General features: G+C 39.9%; 1 protein-coding gene across 4 annotated transcripts in view; it reads right to left on the minus strand.

Annotated features, from left to right (window-relative positions):
• The window catches only part of CBP (sarcoplasmic calcium-binding protein), an 88,987-nt gene that overhangs the window by 53,686 nt on the left and 15,855 nt on the right, over window positions 1–19,446 (minus strand). The window lies entirely within an intron of this gene.

Genomic DNA, 19,446 nt, shown 5'->3' on the forward strand with positions numbered 1-19,446 from the left:
GAGCCCCTCACCGGATTAATTCCGGGTCTCAGGGACATGACTGAGGATAGACTGAAAAAGCTGCAACTCGTGACACTGGAAAATTGTAGTGTCATGAGTGACATGACTACGACATACAAAGTATAAGACCAGACTGGCAGGAGGACCAGAACAAGAGTACTTGGATGGAAAGTGAACACTTAAATACGCTATAGTCACATTAGGAAGTTCGTTTACATTTTAAAGGCATATGCATCCACAGAGTTACTGAGAAGATAATGAAGGTGAAATCCATATATACACTCAAAATGAACACGAGAGAGCTCAAGAAAGTTGGAACAACTGCACTAGTTAATTAAAGGTTAGAAGACGAGACGAGGGCCAAAGGCACAATTTAGTAAATGTACACGTGTGTGTGTGTGTGTATTATATATATATATATATATATATATATATATATATATATATATATATATATATATATATATATATATATATATATATATATATATATATATATATATATATATATATACGCTCAGGTTGCTACAAACAAGGTAATCTTGAACGCCCACCTGGTGGCCTGGTGGTTAACGCTCTCGCTTCACACGGCGAGGGCCTGGGTTCGATTCCCAGCCAGAGTAGAAACATTGGACGTGTTTCTTTCCACCTGTTGTCTATGTTCCCCATCAGTAAAATGGGTACCTGGGTGTTAGTCGACTGGTGTGGGTCGCATCCTGGGACACTGACCTAAGGAGGCCTGGTCACAGACCGGGCCGCGGGGGCGTTGACCCCCGGAACTCTCTCCAGATAAACTCCAGATAAACACACACACACACACACACACACACACACACACACACACACAAACAAAAAAGGGGTGTATTAAATTAAGAGGGAATGGGAATGTTTCTCGTGACGCTGGATCACCTGGCTCGCTCGGTGGCGCCTGACGTCTCCGTGGACTATCTTTAACTAGCTAAAGCGATTAAAAAAAGATAAGTTTAATAAAAGGAAAACTTTTCTTACGATGTTTTACCGTTAAGCTTCTTGTATGTGAAACATTGTAATACGTCATTGTTGTACTTTTTTTTTTTAACCCAGCAACTAAAGTCAGGGTAACTGGTAGATACGTAAGAAGTCAAAGGTAATTACAATGTTCAAACAGAGAGAGAGACAGAAGGCATTAAAGTAGAGACCAAGTGTCCACAACCAGGATATCAAAGTAACAGAGGGGATGATGACACATGCAGTATACCTTTATTAATAACGTTTCGCCCACACACTGGGCCCACTATGTGGGCGAAACGTTCTCAATAAAAGGATCGTATTATACATTTGTCTCGCTTTTCCATCGTATTTTATATTTACCTCCGTCAGATAGAGAATGAGGAAAACAGACAGGTAGACATCTAAAAACCAAGAAGTCCCAACAAAGCAGCTCTTCTGGTTCAGGAATGGGAAGTCATGTCTTATGTCACAAACCTTTTAAGTCTACCATAGGTAGAAGATTAGAGGAAAGAAATATGGACTGACTGCATATTCTAGACTGTAAGAAAGCCTTTGACACAGAATCATAGAAGACTGCAACACAGGAAGGAGATGCAGGCACGGGACAAAGAATATTAGTATGGTTCTAGGAATAACTGAAATAAAGAGCATACAATAATTTAGGAATGAAATGTCAGGAGGTACGGGAATAATTACCAAAATCCCTAAGGAATCCCATAAGGGTCACGCCGGAACTTGTCTTCCTCGTACACGTTAATATCTCAATAATTCATTTCGCTGTTAGCAAATGTAAAAACTGGAGAAAACATTCGAAGTCTAAAAGTTTACAAGAGGACTTGGACAGAATACAAGATGGTCATACAAATGGTAACTTGACAACACCGGCAAGTGCAGCTAAAAAAAAAAAAAAAGTCCGTAGACCTATTAACAACTCTGGGACAGTAACGGCAGCCTTCGAACAAGGAAGAACCACAATGGGGTAAGTATAACATGGAGCATATACCTAATGCAGCCCAATCTAGTAACACTGGTATCACTCGTGCAGATATTAACGCTTCCTAGTTCTGCTCAGCCACGCGTTGCCAGAGGTGTCGTGTTAGTTTAATAGTTTTAGTTTAATATGTTTATTATGCACCCCATACCCATCCTGTGGGCGGTAGTCAAAAGATTACAGAGGTACATAATGGGTCCAGGGACTGGACCTCAAAGTTTTGATAGCTGAGCAAGTTACAGAGGTAATGAATTCACAATTTACAAAGGTAATGAACTCACAATTTACAAAGGTAATGAACTCCAGGTAGGTCTAGTCACAATAATGACAAGTTACAAAGGTATTTACAGATTACAGAGGTACACAATGGGTCCAGGGACCGGGCCCCAAAGTTTTGATGGCTGAACTAGGTACAAGGTAATGAACTCACAAGTTACAAAGGTAATGAACTCACAAGTTACAAAGGTAATGAATACTGTAAGAATGGTTACTTACGTGTATACATGGCTGCAATCATGAACAAATTTTAGAGTAATGAGCATTTCACACTTCCACACCCGGTCACAACTGTAGTGAGTTATTGTCGTGTCACTGTTTGTTCTATGGTTAAATTATGTAGTTTGCAAGGTTATGTATCATACTCTAAACTAATATAAAATTATAGAAAAAAAAGTATTTGTAAGTTTGTAGGGAACACTTACTTCGTGGTGAAATTACCAAATATTACCAGAGCTCATTAATGTCGTTGTGGTGTATCCTAAACCTACTTGGAGAGTCAGCCAAGTCCGCATGGTGTCACATGACACTGCCCGGGGTCATCACATTACTACCTAGTGTCACTTCACTCAACCATCTAATGTCACCGGATTCAGTTTGGGAGCATCATAGGACCACTTGGTGTCACTTGACTCAGCCTGGGGTCACCAGGGGGGAGAGAAAGAGAGAGAGGCAGTGTGTAGCACGTACACACCGTCCTTGACGCCAAGCTGAAAGGCTCCATGATAATTACGCCAGAGAAACCACACGCAAACTTTGCACTGTGTCGAGGCCCCCACTGTGTGCTCACACATCTCTGCTACCTTCAACGTGGAATGCTTTCACACCGGTGAAGGGCTCCTGGTCCCAACAACTAGCAATACCCTTCCTTTCCTTGGATTCAGTTTTATTATACGAGATACGATTTTCTGCTTTTAAATTTGAGAACGTCACTCTTAAATAGTCTACAGAGTAACCGCTATGGCCAACTGTTGTATACCCGAATATTCCAGACAAAATAGTACTAATCTCTGGAGTCAGAACAGATAAGTCATGATGCATGCGGAAGTTTTCATGGGTGATAGGCCGAGGGTGTGCACGCGATATTTATAATGTGTATGAAAAGGGTAGCCAGTATGCAACTCGGGAAGGAATTAAAAGGAGCCGTAGAAAGATTAAGACCCGTGCCAGGACTATTGTGACCAATATTATAACAAGCAACTTGGGAGATTTTTGGCGGTTTCCAGATGCTATTACTTTTGACTCAGCCACTCGTGATAACCAGTTAGTGGTTATAATCACTCATGATAACCAGTTATCCGACTCAAGCCCTGAATGAAGCCCTCAAGACTTGTGCGAGTACCCAGCTTGTTTCTGAATGTTTGTCCTATATTATTATAATAAAAAAGAAGCGCTAAGCCACAAGGGCTATACAGCGCTGGTTGTCCTATGATATCCTTATTCATGAGTGTTATAAGTGTACGATAACGGTTGAACATTAAAATGGTATAAAATACCGACAGGTTGTTAGGTAAGACACATATGCAACAGTTAGGTATCTTTGTTTCGAAACGTTTCGCCTACACAGTAGGCTTCTTCAGTCGAGTACAGAAAAGTTGATAGAAGCAGATACTTGAAGACAATGTAATCAGTCCATCACCCTTAAAGTTTTGAGGTGATGAACTGATTACATCGTCTTCAAGTATCTTCTGCTTCTATCAACTTTTCTGTACTCGACTGAAGAAGCCTACTGTGTAGGCGAAACGTTTCGAAACAAAGATACCTAACTGTTGCATATGTGTCTTACCTAACAACGATAACGGTTGTTGCACATTAAGGTAAATGACTACAAAATTTAATAGAGCGAATATATTACTTCACCTTTTACCTATTAGATCAATAATTCACACTTAGATACATGCTAATCTACTGGAAGTAGCTGTATTGTGAAAATGGATTTTGCCGCAGTTTGTTCTGGGACAGAATATAGGTGGCAACACTTACATAATAATGAAGACTGACATAAGAGCACGTGGTGTTGAAGATCAGTGCGGTCTGACAACACTACGTGTGATTAATTGGTAGTGTATCCCGGAATAATTAGTATGACCCCAGTGAGTGGTATCTGAAGCTTGAAATAACCTTACATGATTGCCTCCCATTCCCAGGCATTGTATAATAAAATATCTATGTCTACAAGTACATGTACAAGGTATACAGTCCTAGCTGACATCAATGACATACTATGTAGAAAGCCGCTTGTTATGCAGAGCATTTCGAGAAAATTAGGTCAGTTTTGTCCCAGGATGCGACCCACACTAGTCGACTAACACCCATTTACCCATTTTATACTGATGGGTGAACATGGACAGCAGGCGTCTTATGGAAACACGTCCCAATGTTATCCAGCTGTACCGGAGATTCTAACTCCGGACCTTAGTGTGTGAGCCGAGTGCGCTAGCGATCGAGCCGACTCCTACTGGTTCAACACTTCCCCATATAAAATTAAATGAGTAATAAATAACAAAAATAATAACAGATTTGTGTTTCAAAGGGAGTGATTCTCAGCCCATGGTCCCGTCTCTTAATCTACAATAATATAATCAAAGTAAGCGCTAAACCTTAGATTTCTAGAGGGTCTTAACCTATAATCGACAATTGTTAGTTTCAAGCCTCTTGGACGACCTTAATACAGCATTTTTTATATACAAATTGTGAATGATGCTTGCCGACACCACTCACAGGCACTTTCCTTACACCCCAAGACTGAAGTTGAACTTCACTGTGACTCATCTGTGTATTTTAGCTTCTCTCTCTCATCCGTTAGAGGTTCTGGGGTTATCCTCCCCAAGGTCAGGCCTCAGACCAGGTCTCCTAAGTTGGAATGGAAAGATTACAGGATTAAGAACTTTCAAGAAACAGAAAAGTAAAGGTATGTGTATATTGTATGTAAACAGAAATTTGTAAGGCTTGCCAGTTACCTTCCGTGTTCATGAGACAGTTCAGCAATCATGCCACAGTGCATTTTTTTTTTTTATCAGATTTCCATTTCGCGCTAATTTGACACGACGGTAAGTAAGTTTATTCAGGTATACACAAATACAGTTACATAGAATTATCATACATAGCAGCATATGTGTAGTGCCTCCTTCATAAACGTCTACCAGCCTACTACCTACTGTGTTCCTTTTCCTTGTCCGTATCCACTCTTCAGTCCCTTGAGCATTTTGTATGCCATGATTATGTTTCGTCCTGGCCTTTATTTCAAAGGATGTTAAATTGAGTTCTTTAGTTTTTCTATCCCAGAGACGAATACTTTAACTTCTACTGTTGCATGTGCTGGCTGTGAAGCCATGGCTGTTGTTTTGACAAGACAAGGTCAATGAAACTAATGACAAAGCAATGTGACTGACCCTTTCACCTTGGAAGAAAATGATTGGTAACTTGTGATGTTTGCATAGTGGGAGCTTAACTCACTTGCTCCCTGTACCTCTAGTTTCCTCTCTTGTTTCTTACTTGCTCTCTCCACAGTCATAGGGCTAAGAAGTACTTTTTCAGTCTCAGAGTACTTGAGGTTCGAAGAGGAAAAACTGAAGTACATACTTGGGAAAAAGAAAACACATACATCAACAAAAAAAAATCAGAATTAACATCACAGTGAACATGTCAGACTATAGCAACCGTTTGACTTCAGCAGCCAATGCGAGGCTAGCTAATCTCAGAACAACCTACATGAACAGTTTTCCACGATGGAGTAAAGGAACTAAGCGTGACAAATTTGGAAGAGATTACTATTCTAATCACAATATACATAATAATCAAAGGAGTTTATAGGAAAAGTTGTTTGAAATGCAAAGGCCATAAGTATGGGAACATAAAAGCTAAAAATACAGATAAGCCACAGGGGACGTTAGGAAGTACTTTTTTAATCACAGGGTTGTAAGAAGGTGGAATGAACAGGAATATGAAAATTGTGAAGGCGAACTGTGAGCAGTTTCAGTGCGGGAGGCAACGATGTTGGCAGACGTAGAGTGAAGACCTGATTAGCAGGTATAGGACAGCAATAGAGATAATTAGGAAGAATGGTGGGAACCCGAACCCAGTGATATGTGGCATTTTGCCCAGGAGAGGAGTTGGAAATGAATGGTTGCCCAGGGCAATTGGTGTCAACTGCTGCCTGGACAAACACTAAGGAAAATGCAGTGACACTCTCAGACAACTGGGACCTCTTCTATGGCAGAAATGACATGTATGCCAGGGATGGGGTTCACTTATCTAGGTTTGGGGTGGGAGCACTGGCCAACGCAGTGGAGGGAGCTGTTAAGGCTTAAACTAGAAATAGATAGTGGTATGGGTTTTCGTGGAAAATCAATGTATTCTGAGTGTAGCGATAGTGTGAGTTTTAAGGAAACCAGTTATAGGAAGAATGAGGAAGAATTATTGGTGAACATAGGAAAGCCATTGGCATTAGGTGATAAGGAGAGTAACAGGCATAGTGGAGGAACAAAAATCAGCAGGAAGAAAAAAGAGAAGGGAGGGTTTCTGAAAATATATTATACTAACAGTCGTAGTGCGAGAAATAAGATGGACGAATTGAGATTAGTTGCAAGTGCGGGTAACACTGACGTTTTTGCCATAACCGAGACGTGGTTTAATATGAAAAATAGGGACATGCCTGCTGAATCTCACATTCAGGGTTTTAAATTGTTCCAAGTAGACAAATATCAAAAAAGGGGGGTGGGGTGGCACTATGTCCGAGATCTTTTAAATTGTTGCATAAAAACTGGTACAAAGTCCGAAACACATACTGAGTCTGTTTGGGTAGAATTTTCAGAGGGGCACGAAAAATTTATTTTAGGCGTGACATACCGTCCCCCAAACTTGGATAGAGACCAAGGAAGACTACTGTGGGAGGAAATTGTTAAGGTCACAAGGCACGATAACGTAATTCTAGGAGACTGACTGGAATTTTTTGACAGGGAATTTAGAATCTAATGACTTTTTAGAAGTAGTTCGGGATTGTTTTTTGAAGCAGTTTGTGACAGTACCTACAAGGGGTAATAACCTGCTTGACTTGGTTCTGGCAAACAAGGAATCACTTGTTAATAATTTAGAAATTTCAGAGGAACTTGGCACAAATGAATGGAAGTATGATATTAGGGATAACTCAGTAACAGTCCCAGATTTTCGCTTAGCAGATTACAATGGGCTTAGAGAACACTTATCTGTTGACTGGGGTAACGAAGAGAGCTATCACTGAGTTTTCTAAACACTATACATGCTGCCCAGAGAACATTTATCGCATATAAAGAAAGTAGATCGAACAGAAACGACCCAAAATCGATGAATAATTGGCTCAAATATATTTTAGGACAGAAAAAAGGAATTTATAGGCGCATCAAAAGAGGTGAGGGTCATCTTATGAATCAGTATATCGACATTAAGAGGGACATTAAAAAGATAAGAAAAGCTAAACGGGACTATGAAATTAAAGTTGCTAGGGATTCGAAAACTAACCCGAAAAGATTTTTCCAGGTTTATAGAACAAAAGTTAGAGCTAAGATAGGTCCCCTTAAAAATAACTATGGGCATCTTACTGACAAGGAGAATGAAATGTGCTCTATTCTTAATTTTCTCTGTTTTCACTCAGGAGGACACTAACAATATCCCAGTAATAAATTTATATAGTGGGCTTCAAGACGATAAATTATGCAATATCATAGTCACTAGCAAAATGGTTATCAAACAGACCGACTGAAGCAAAATAAATCCCCGGACCCCGATGAACTTTTTTCAAGGGTTCTTAAAGAGTGTAAAATGGAACTTTGTGAACCACTGACTAATATTTTTAATATTTCTCTTCAAACAGGTGTAGTGTCTGGAAATAAATGGTATAAAATACCGACACAATGGAGATATAAACACACATGCAGTATAATGTGATCCTTTATTGACAACGTTTCGCCCACACAGTGGGCTTTTTCAAGTCACAAACAGGATTGTAGATGAATGGTTCAAAGAGCCGACATGTTGTCAGACACTGCAACTTCTTGGGATCTTAATACTTAGGAATTCTTCGCTTGCCTAACCCTTGGGCACGGCCTACTTCCACACTGGACAAATGTGACACCACCTACGACTGCTGCACCTCTCCTGCCATACGATTTATAAGCTGCTTCTCCGCTCCTATGCCGTATTCTCTTCAAGATTGATGGACTGACCACATCGACTCAAGGCTGAGGGACTGATTACCTCATTCTCCTCCTGTTCAAGTTTATCCTTTGTATGGACTGATGAAGCCACTGTGTGGCTAAACGTTTCCTCAATAAAGATACCCAAGAGTTGCACATGTGTCTAATTTAACAACATGTCGGTTCAAAGAACCATTCATCTACAAGGCACTGCTGTCTTGGTTTAAGGTTACTGCTCACCATAACCCCCAAGTCCTTTTCACAATCTGTATGGCTAAGTTCTACATTATTTAACTTATAAGTGCTAGGGTTGTGGACACTCCCGAGCTTCAGAACCTTGCATTTATCTACATTGAATTCCCTCATCAAGATCATTGATATATATTATAAACAACTGGCCCAAGACTGATCTCTGTGGAACGCCACTTGTTACAGATCCCCACTCGGATTTAACCCCATTTATGGACACTCTCTGCTTCCTGTCTGTGAGCATTGACTCGATCCAAGAGAGCACTTTTCCCCCAATGCCATGAGCTGCCACTTTCTTTAACAGTCTTTGGTGCAGAACTCTATCAAAAGCTTTACTAAAATCTAAGTAAATAATATCAAATTCTTTATCGTGATCAACAGCCTCAAAAGCTTTACTGAAGAAAGTTAATAAATTAGTTAGACAAGAACGGCCTCTCGTGAATCCATGCTGAGTATCATTAATCAAGCTATGCTTATCGAGATGGCTTCTTATAATCTCAGCTATAATTGACTAGTAATTTGCCTACAATTGAGGTCAGGCTTATTGGGCGGTAATTTGACGGTAACGACTTGTCCCGCTTTAAAAATAGGAATTATTAGCCATCTTCCACATATCAGACACTACACCTGTTTGAAGAGAAATTAAAAATATTAGATGAATGGTTCAAAGAACCGACACATTGTTAAATTAGACACATGTGCAACTCTTGGGTATCTTTATTGAGAAAACGTTTCGCCACAGTGGCTTCATCAGTCCATACAAAGGATAAACATGAAGAACAGGAGGAGAATGAGGTCATCAGTCCCTCAACCTTGAGTCGATGTGGTCAGTCCATCAATCTTGAATAGATTTATGGACTGACCACATCGACTCAAGGTTGAGGGACTGATTACCTCATTCTCCTCCTGTTCATGTTTATCCTTTGTATGGACTGATGAAGCCACTGTGTGGCGAAACGTTTCCTCAATAAAGATACCCAAGAGTTGCACATGTGTCTAATTTAACAACACTAAAAATATTAGTTAATGGTTCACAGAGTTCCATTTTGCATTCCTTAAGAACCCTTGAAAAAAGCTCATCAGGACCCGGCGACTTATTTTGCTTCAGTCTGTCTATCTGCTTCATAACCATTTCACTAGTGACTGTGATGTTACATAATTTATCTTCTTCAGGCCCACTATAAAAATTAATTACTGGAATATTGTTAGTGTCTTCCTGTGTAAAAACCGAGAGAAAATAATTATTTAAAATCGAGCACATTTCATTCTCTTTGTCAGTAAGATGCCCATAGTTATTTTTAAGGGGACCTATCTTATCTCTAACTTTTGTTCTATAGACCTGGAAAAAACTTTTTGGGTTAGTTTTCGAATCCCTAACAACTTTAATTTCATAGTCCCTTTTAGCTTTTCTTATCCCCTTTTTAGTATCCCTCTTAATGTCAATATATTGATGCATAAGATGACCCTCACCTCTTGATATGCCTAAAAAATTCCCTTATGCCCTAGTAGATATTTCAGCCTATTATTCATCCATTTTGGGTCATTTCTATTTGATCTAATTTCTTTATACGGGATAAACGTTCTTTGAGCAGCATGTAGTGTTCAGAAAACTGTCATATTGATAGCTCTCTTCGTTACCCCAGTCAACAGATAAGTGTTCTCTAAGCCCATCGGAATCTAAGCGAAAATCTGGGACGGTTACCGAGTTATCCCTACTATCATACTTCCATTCAATGCTAAATGTAATTGATTTGAGGTCGCTAGCACCCAGTTCCTCTGAAATTTCTAAATTATTAACAAGAGATTCATTGTTTGCCAGAACTAAGTCAAGCAGGTTATTTCTTCTTGTAGGTTCTGTCACAAACTGCTTCAAAAAACAATCCTGTACTACTTCTAAGATGTCGAATGATTCTAAATTCCCAGTCAAGAAATTCCAATCAATATGACTGAAGTTAAAGTCTCATAGAATTAATACATTATCGTGCCTTGTGGCCCTAACAATTTCCTCCTATAGTAGTCTCCCTTGGTCCCTATCTAAGTTTGGGGGACTGTATATCATTCCTAAAATCAGTTTTTCATGCCCCTCTGAAAATTCTATCCAAACAGACTTTGTATGTGTTACTTCAGACTTAATACCCGTTTTTATGCAACAGTTCAAGCGATCTCAGACATACAATGCTACCCCACCCCCCTTCCCGATACTTCTATCTACTTGGAACAATTTAAAACCCTGAATGTGACATTCTGCAGGCATGTCCCGACTTTTTTAATTAAACCACGTCTCAGTTATGGCAAATACATCATTGTTTCCTGCACTAGCAACTAATCTCAATTCGTCCATCTTATTCCTAGCACTACGGCTATTAGCATAATATACATTGAAAGACTCCTTTCTCTTTACCCTTCCTGCTCATTTCTGTTTTTCTACTAAACCTATTACTGTCCTTATCACCTAGTGTCACTGGCTTTTCAATATCTACCTCATTCTACCTATTACTAGTTCCCCTAGAACTCATAATATTACTACACTGGGACTTCACTGTTTTCCTGCCAAAACCCATACCACTAACTATTCCTAGTTTAAAGTCCTAACAGCTCCCTCCACTGCAGTTGCCAGTGCCCCCACCTCAGACCTAGATAAGTGAACCCCATCCCTGGCATACGTGTCATTTCTGCCATAGAAGAGGTCCAAGTTATCAATGAATGTTACCGCATTTTCCTTACAGTATTTGTCCAACCAGCAATTGACACCAATTGCCCTGGACAACCATTCATTTCCAACTCCTCTCCTTGGCAAAATACCACACATGACAGGGTTCCCACCCTTCCTCCTAATTATTTCTATTGCTGACCTATACCTGCTAATCAGGCCCTCACTCCTACGTCTGCCAACATCATTGCCTCCAGCACTGAGACAGATAATAGGATTGCTCCCATTACCTCTCATGATGTCATCCAGACGGCTAACAATATCCTCCATCCCAGCCCCAGGGAAGCAAACCCTGTCTCCTGCTCCTGTCCTTCAAGCAGAATGCCCTATCCATGTACCTAACTTGGCTATCCCCAACAACAATATTCTTACCTTCCTTGGTGTCGTTCGTCGTGACGTTCCCAGTAGTCGACTCACATTCGTCGGGTAGCACAGAGAAAGCATTAGATGTTTCCACAGCAGTCTCTTTCTTCATTGTTTCTACCTTTCCATTAGTCTTCTTGATTGTCAACTTCGTTTCATGCTGTCCAGCCACTGACCAGTTTCCCTTCTTGACCTGAGGACTCAAAACAGGAGGACTATTACGAATCTTCTTGTTTTCCTCGGTCAGTTGCCGAATCTCCATCTTTGCCATCCTCAATTCTTTCTTGAACTGTTGGTAAAGTTGCTCGATGGAGGGCATCTTGGTTCAGCCCATAGAGAGCACACTCAACACGTCCTCACTGAGCTAAGTACATTTTGGAGGTCTCTTGATGTTTTGCCCATGTATAATTTGCTGCAGTCATTACAAGGGATTACATATACCCCTGCAGAAGATGGAAGCTTGTCCTGTCTATTACTGGTAATGTCCTTAATGGTCGTGGTTGTGGAGGTAGATACTAGGAATGAGGTATTGGAAAACATGTTGGAAACGTGTTCGGCAATGGAGTTGGTGAGGAGGACTATGTATCCCTTCTCGGCAGTGTCTTCTCTGGGTGTGTTGAAGATGTTTAATGCCCGTCGTCTGCAGTCTCTGATGAAGTGATGAGGATAACGAAGTTTGGAAAATACTTGTTCAATTATAGTGCATTCTTCCTCAAGGAACTCATTGCTGCAGATTGAGTGCGCGGAGAAAAAAAACTATAATTACACCATGTTTAGTTTTAGTGTCGTGGTGAGAGTAGAAGTGGAGAAGATCGTTTTGGTCAATGGGTTTTCGATAGATTTTAAAAAGAAGTTCATGGTCAGCTTAGCAGAGAACAACATCAAGGAAAGGAAGAGTTGTCGACTTCGTCTTCAAGTGTGAACTGGATTGAGGGCTCGACCTGGTTGAGCTTGTCTTGGAGAGCTTGAACGTTGAAGCGTCTGGGCGTTATGAGGAGAATGTCAACATAACGGAGCCAGGTGACAGACGAAGGAATAATGGTGAAGAAATGCTCGACTTCCAGATGTTCCATGTATAGATTCGCCAGGACGGCACTGAGTGGCAAACCCATGGGTAGTCCAAAAGTCTGCTGAAAGAGGCGATTTTCGAAAGAGAAACACGTAAAGCCAACACACAGTTCAACAAGGTCGATGAAATCGCTGGCTGGAATAGGAAGATCAAGTGAATCGTCAATTTCCCTGTGCAAGAAATCGATGGCTTGTGTGGTAGGTACTTTGGTGAATAGGGAAGTTACGTCAAGATTGGAAAGTCCTTTTTTTTTTTTTCCTGATGTTGATGCTGCGAATGCAATTGAGATCACCCGAGTGTTTGAGATGTGCTGGACTGATAGTGTCCAAGAGTTTAGAGAGGTGTTTTGCGAGAATTCCTGAGAGTTGGTGGGGAGCACTGCCTATTCCCGAAGATATGGGTCTCAATGGGATATCAGGCTTGTGAGTTTTTGGCAGGCAGTACATTCTGGCAGGTCTGGGGTTACTGGGTACGGTGTGCAGAAGTTTCTTCCCTTGTTCTGAGTCCCTCAGAATGCGGCGAGTCCTTTGAAGAAATGTTTTAGTAAGGTTGTCCACTTGGTTAGCTGTGAGAGGTTTGTAGGTAACTGGGTCATTAAGTAGATTGAGTAGGTCTGACGATCCAAAGAATGGCTGCGTACAACACCGTAATTCAGACAACCATTTAATAAACTACGGAAATTCAAAACTTATCGCCAGAGAAGACAACACTCAACACCGAAGAATCCTAGAATCATCGCTTATCTCTATATCCAACAACTTCAACCAGAACAATGGCTTCTATAAGAAGCCACTTGTGGTGAAACTTTTCCTTTCATAAATGTCCTGAACTGTACATAAGTGTTTTTTCCACATCTTGTCGGTATCACCATACCATCTCATCATCATTAGTAAGGCCTCACCTAGATTATGCGGCTCAGTTCTGGTCTCCATATTACAGAATGGATATAAATTCGTTAGAAAACATTCAGCGTAGAATGACTAAATTAATACATAGCATTAGAAATCTTCCTTATGAAGAAAGATTGAAGACTCTTAAACTACATTCTCTTGTTAGAAGAATGAGGGGAGACATGATCGAAGTGTATAAGTGGAAGATGGGTATTAATAAAGAGGACATTAATAAGGTCTTGAGGATGTCTCTCCAAGAGAGAACCCGCAGTAATGGATTTAAATTAGACAAGTTTAGATTTAGAAAGGACATAGGAAAGTATTGGTTTGGAAATAGGGTAGTTGATGAGTGGAACAGTCTACCTAGTTGGGTTATTGAGGCTAGGACTTTGGGTAGTTTCAAATTTAGGTTGGATAAATATACGAGAGAGAGGGGTTGGATTTGATTGGGACTTGCAAATGAGTGGATAGAGTTATCAGACCTTGGGGAGCATTGAAAATTGGGTTGGGCAAATGTTTTGTTAGTGGGATGGATTGTAAAGGACCTGCCGAGTATGGGCCAACAGGCCTGCTGCAGTGTTCCTCCTTTCTTGTGTTCTTATGATAGTGGCGGGAGTCAAGAATCTAGATTCCGCACATATGAAAAAGAAAATATTTGAGTACAAGACAAAATACTTTCAACACAATACATCCTAATCTTAGACCTTCCTTGACAAGAATGGCTGGATCATCTCTGTCACAGGGCGTCTTATATTATGATGATGCAGAGGTAGAGTTCCATAACATGGTAATGGGTAAGCAGCCTAACAAGTCCCCTAACACCACCTTCCCTGCAAACCAATAATTTCCCTGCAGCATAACGTCTTCCCAGCAACCCAACAACCTCCCTCGCCTACAACCGAACACCACGTCTCTTTAGTCTGACCTCTCCCTTCAGCTTAACATCTTTCCCCCAAAACCTTCGCCCACACGTAGAATAACCCCACCTCTTCAACAGCCAATCAACCTCCCCCTCCCCCACCGCGGCCTTAATACTTCCTTAGTACAAGTCCATTATTTACTCGGTATCCCCCTACCCCCTCCCCATAACCTAAACCTCTTATTAACGTTCAACCTTCCCACAGTACACACTGACACTAATATTAACCAGTTGTTGGAAGATTGACGTTTACTGCTACTAGGCACCTTTTATTGATCACCTGTATATCTTCATTATGTTGTATCTACCTGGTGGCGTTGCAATAGCGAGACAGGTGCAATGTCTGAAGTTAGAATTCCTACGATTAGTCAAACCACGTACTTGGCAAATATCTTGTACATAGAGGTCATTTTATTTCCAAAATTTAGTGACTGACTCAATAACAAAAAATATAATCAGGAAAAAAACAAACTTAAGAAAGAATGCATAAGCTTAGCCTTAATGCATCTTGCCCAAGCTGCTGCCAGTCATATCACAGCAATGGGTGGAAAAAAAAACTCGCATTGAATATATTAAAGTAACTCAATTTGTTTTCGTTATTTTCTGTGTACCGTACATCCGTCTGTGTGGCAGAGATCACTGTTATTAAAGACAAAGCACACACATTCAGCTTGCAGGATGAGTGTGCTAATTTATGCTTCAGCCGCAAACCATGACCGCAGGGAACATGTTGCCAGGTGATGCCTTTCTTTTCTGTCACCAGTTAAACCAAAATTAACGAGTTAAACACAGTTGAAACAGTAAGAGTGGAACATTGTCACAACGTTAACTTTCCCATGTATGGAACCTAGCCGGCTTTTATACGAACGTTGGAGCTTAGATTAGGTTCATGTTAACCGAAATTAACATATTTCAAGTGTACGATAACTATATCCTGGGTTACTTTTATATTTAGTCTTAATGACCCTCGTGTAGTAGTCTTTTTAGTATGATAATAAGCTGTTATCTTCATTATAGAATAAGAAAATATTGTAACCTTTATATTATAATAAGGTAAAAGGACCCCAATGGAAATAAGTCACTGACTTTTGGGTTATCCTAGGTTCTTTACACATATGCTGCTATGTATGATAATCTATGTAACTGTATTTGTGTATACCTGAATAAACTTACTTAGACCAAAAGGGAACACTATGGGCCACTATGTTGGAACAATGTGGTCCACTCACTATATTGGAACAATTCGGACCACTCACTATGCTGAAACAATGAACACTCACTGTGCTGTAACAATGTGGTCCACTTATTCATGGGGTTAGGATTCCATTCCCTTTCTGGGGTTTCTTGATACTGGTTAGGGGATCTTGATCCTACTAACTGAAGTTATCCCTCTCCTTCAATGACTCAATCCTCATTATTTACGAATCCCGAGGTAATGTATGGCCCTTGCGGTTTTAGCGCTTCCCAGTAAATATAGTTCCTTGGATGAAGAGCTCTTCCCAAGCATGTAGGCAGCACCTCCCCTCCCCCTTGAAGAAACAGTATTGTGGAATGATTGGTGCATTAGTACAGCCTAGCAAAATATAATATGCAATACGAAAAAAATAATTCACTACGCTGTTTAGAGGAAATGGGTTAATAAGTAAAAATATTTATAAATTTATTAATTAAAAGTCTTAAAGTGTGAAGGTGAAAATAAATGCGTGTGGCTGAGAATATGTAATGTCGGCAGACCTGCTATTAGCTTAGTGATGAGTCCTCAGTAGAAGTTTTATTCTGTACCCTATACCCATCCAGTGGGTGGTAGTGACCCATACCCATCCTGTGGGTGGTAGTCACTCCACCTCATCAATGTGTATATAATACCGAAGAGGAAGACTGGTTGAATACCTCTGTGGAAGTTGCTCATGTGTAACCAGCATTGACTACTGTGACATGAATATTTAAGTGTTATTATACTTACAAAGCACTAGAACTCCTTAGTCATTCAGTACTTGAAACATACACCATTTCTAATATTAATAAATATACAATATAATGATCAACTTGCTACTGTTGTGGCCAATTCGCTTTCACATTATCATAATAAAGTAAAACTTTCAAAATCAAAAGTTACATTTTCAAGCTGTGTGAAAGGTTTGAAGGCGATCAGATGAAGCATTCATATATTGCATGAAAACCGACATTTTAATTTTCATTTTTTAATAAAATTGGCACCTAGGCCCAAAATAAATTCAAAACCAAAATCGGTAATGACTAATCAATAGTGATACGAGGGCACCTGCTCATCGCAATAATTCCAGGAACCATTCCATGATTAAGTTCGCCAACGTTGGAAATTTGATGCCGATCGGACGAGGTGTTATAGAGATACACGAAAACCTAAACGGGGAGGGGAAAAAACTGCACCAGAAAATATGACAAGCTCTTACAATAAAACCACAGGAAAGTGTAATATTTAAAGACTCGTTAAATTCCTGAAATTAAAAACTCCATAAAACGCAAATTTTCAATATTTGTCTGTTTTCTTTTCTCCGTTTTTATTTCAAAATTTCTAAATTCCTTTAAGGGGGGGGGGAAGTTAGCTTTAAGACACCAGAATTTACACACCTGAGGGGTTAATGTAAAATTCTGCAAATTGATAGCCACACAGTTCAGTAACAGACTAAAACTTCCTCTAAGTCAGTGGTTCCCAAACTGGGGGTAAATTACTCCCTGGGGGTAATTTAACCATTTTTGGGGGGTAATGGAGGGGTGACAGAAAAAAAAGTTATGAATTCTGAAAATCAAGAAAACAATGCGGTACCCAGTATGAGGATTATTGTTAACTTTGTCTTAGTATATAAAGTTGTAAAGTAAACCTATTATAAGTAAGTAATAAAGTTAAACCAAATAACAATAAACATCAAAAACTAATATACAGTATTAGAAAAGAAGAAATATATAGCTAAGTGTGTGGAAACCCAAAAGTATTTTGACAAGTATGCTTCAGGACAAAAGTCACTCAGTAGCCCAGATCGACCTGTCCAGTACACGTCACTCACTTCCTGAGGCTGCCTCTATTTCACACTGTCAGTTTATCTGTGAGCATCAGCCGAGGTAGACATAAGCTTGTATGTATGTGTACTGCCCTGTGCAGTATATAGTTAGTATTTACCCACTGTTACTGTGAATTTGTAGCTATTATTAATTTTATATATAATGTATGTGTGGTTCTTACGTTTTCAATGGTTTTGCTAGGATTAGCAGAGTATGCGAGGCTGTATACGTTCACGTTTAGCCATATATATCAATAATAACAACATTTTGTGAAAGGGGTAACATGCTTTATGTGGCATGTTAAATTGGGTAACAAGCTGAAAAAGTTTGGGAACCACTGCTCTAAGTGATACATCAGCGTTGAGTGTCTAAAGGAAGGTATTCACAAATTATCGCATGAAAACCAGTATTATATTTTCCCCAATTTCTTCATTTGGCAAACTGACACCCACTCACCTCAAGGTCAATCTAAAAATTCCTCGAAGTTACACAAGCATCTAGGGTTTGAAGCCGATCTTTAGAGGCATTCTCCAGTTCTTTCCTATACCTAATCGTCTTTTTCTTAAGAAAAACCAATGTTGAAAAATCTGAAGATGATTAAGAGATTTTCTAGTTATCGCACGGATTCCAAAAACCAAGAATTTTCTATATAAAACGGCCCAGAAGGCACATGCACATGCCAATAGTTGCATGAACCTTTCCTTAATTACAGTATACCAGCGCTGAAAATTGGAAGCCAGCCGGATGAGGCTTTAAGATTAAAAAAAAAAAACTTGGGATGTACAACTGATACTCATTCTGGGATACCTAACAAGTTCACCTATCATTTCTCATTTGCAGCTACCGAGACCTATACACCGGGTAGGCTGATTGCTCACAAAGCTTTGAGGGAAATGCTGACAACTGCGCTATGTAGGCCTAATTATGCACTGCCAAAAGTTATTGGACAGGTGTGAGACAACTTGCTGTCCTTTTCCCAGACGTAAGACGACAGAGTAACACCATCAGTAGGCTACAAGATGTCACTGCTTGACTAAGGCTTGCGTATTGCAGCTTTAGTATTTTAGTTTGCGTGCAATGTCAATCACAAAATGTAATGTGGGCAGAGACAGGATCACAATAGAAGTGTATAAGAACTATTACAAATTACTATATTAAAAATAAGCTTTAAACCCGTATGCGCCATATAGCACACCGTCCAAAAATCCAGCCATGTAGAAAAAGGTCCCAACAAACCCTAGAGAAAATGGTAAACCACTTCGTTTCACAATATCTTGAAATCTTGAGATATCGACACATCACTAAAAAATAATCTATGAAATGGCCTTATGATTAAAATGATAATGTTACACGTGATCTTGAGATTGCAACACTGGTTATTATACAGAGATAGATATTAATTCGGAACGAGTGGGAATCTAACCCATGGCAGGAGAGACTGATAAGTATTAAAGTATCCTTGACTTATGGTGTACAAGTTAAACTCATTCTTAACGACCTTCATGCAGTCTATTTTTTTTTTTTTTTTTTTTTTTTTTTTTTTTTAAGAAATCACTCACTACCCACTACTTCAGGGGTTGTTTGACAACTAGAACCCAGGTAAGATAAGATTTCGTTCGGATTTTTAACCCCGGAAGGTTAGCCACTCAGGATAACCCAAGAAAGGCAGTGCGTCATCTAGGGACTAATTTCCACTGGAGCCCTCAATCTTGTCCCCCAGGATACGACCCACACCAGTCGACTAACACCCAGTTACCTATTTGCTTGGTAGGTGAACGGG

This window comes from Cherax quadricarinatus, chromosome 24 (genome assembly GCF_038502225.1).
Source record: "Cherax quadricarinatus isolate ZL_2023a chromosome 24, ASM3850222v1, whole genome shotgun sequence".
Lineage (NCBI taxonomy): Eukaryota > Metazoa > Arthropoda > Malacostraca > Decapoda > Parastacidae > Cherax > Cherax quadricarinatus.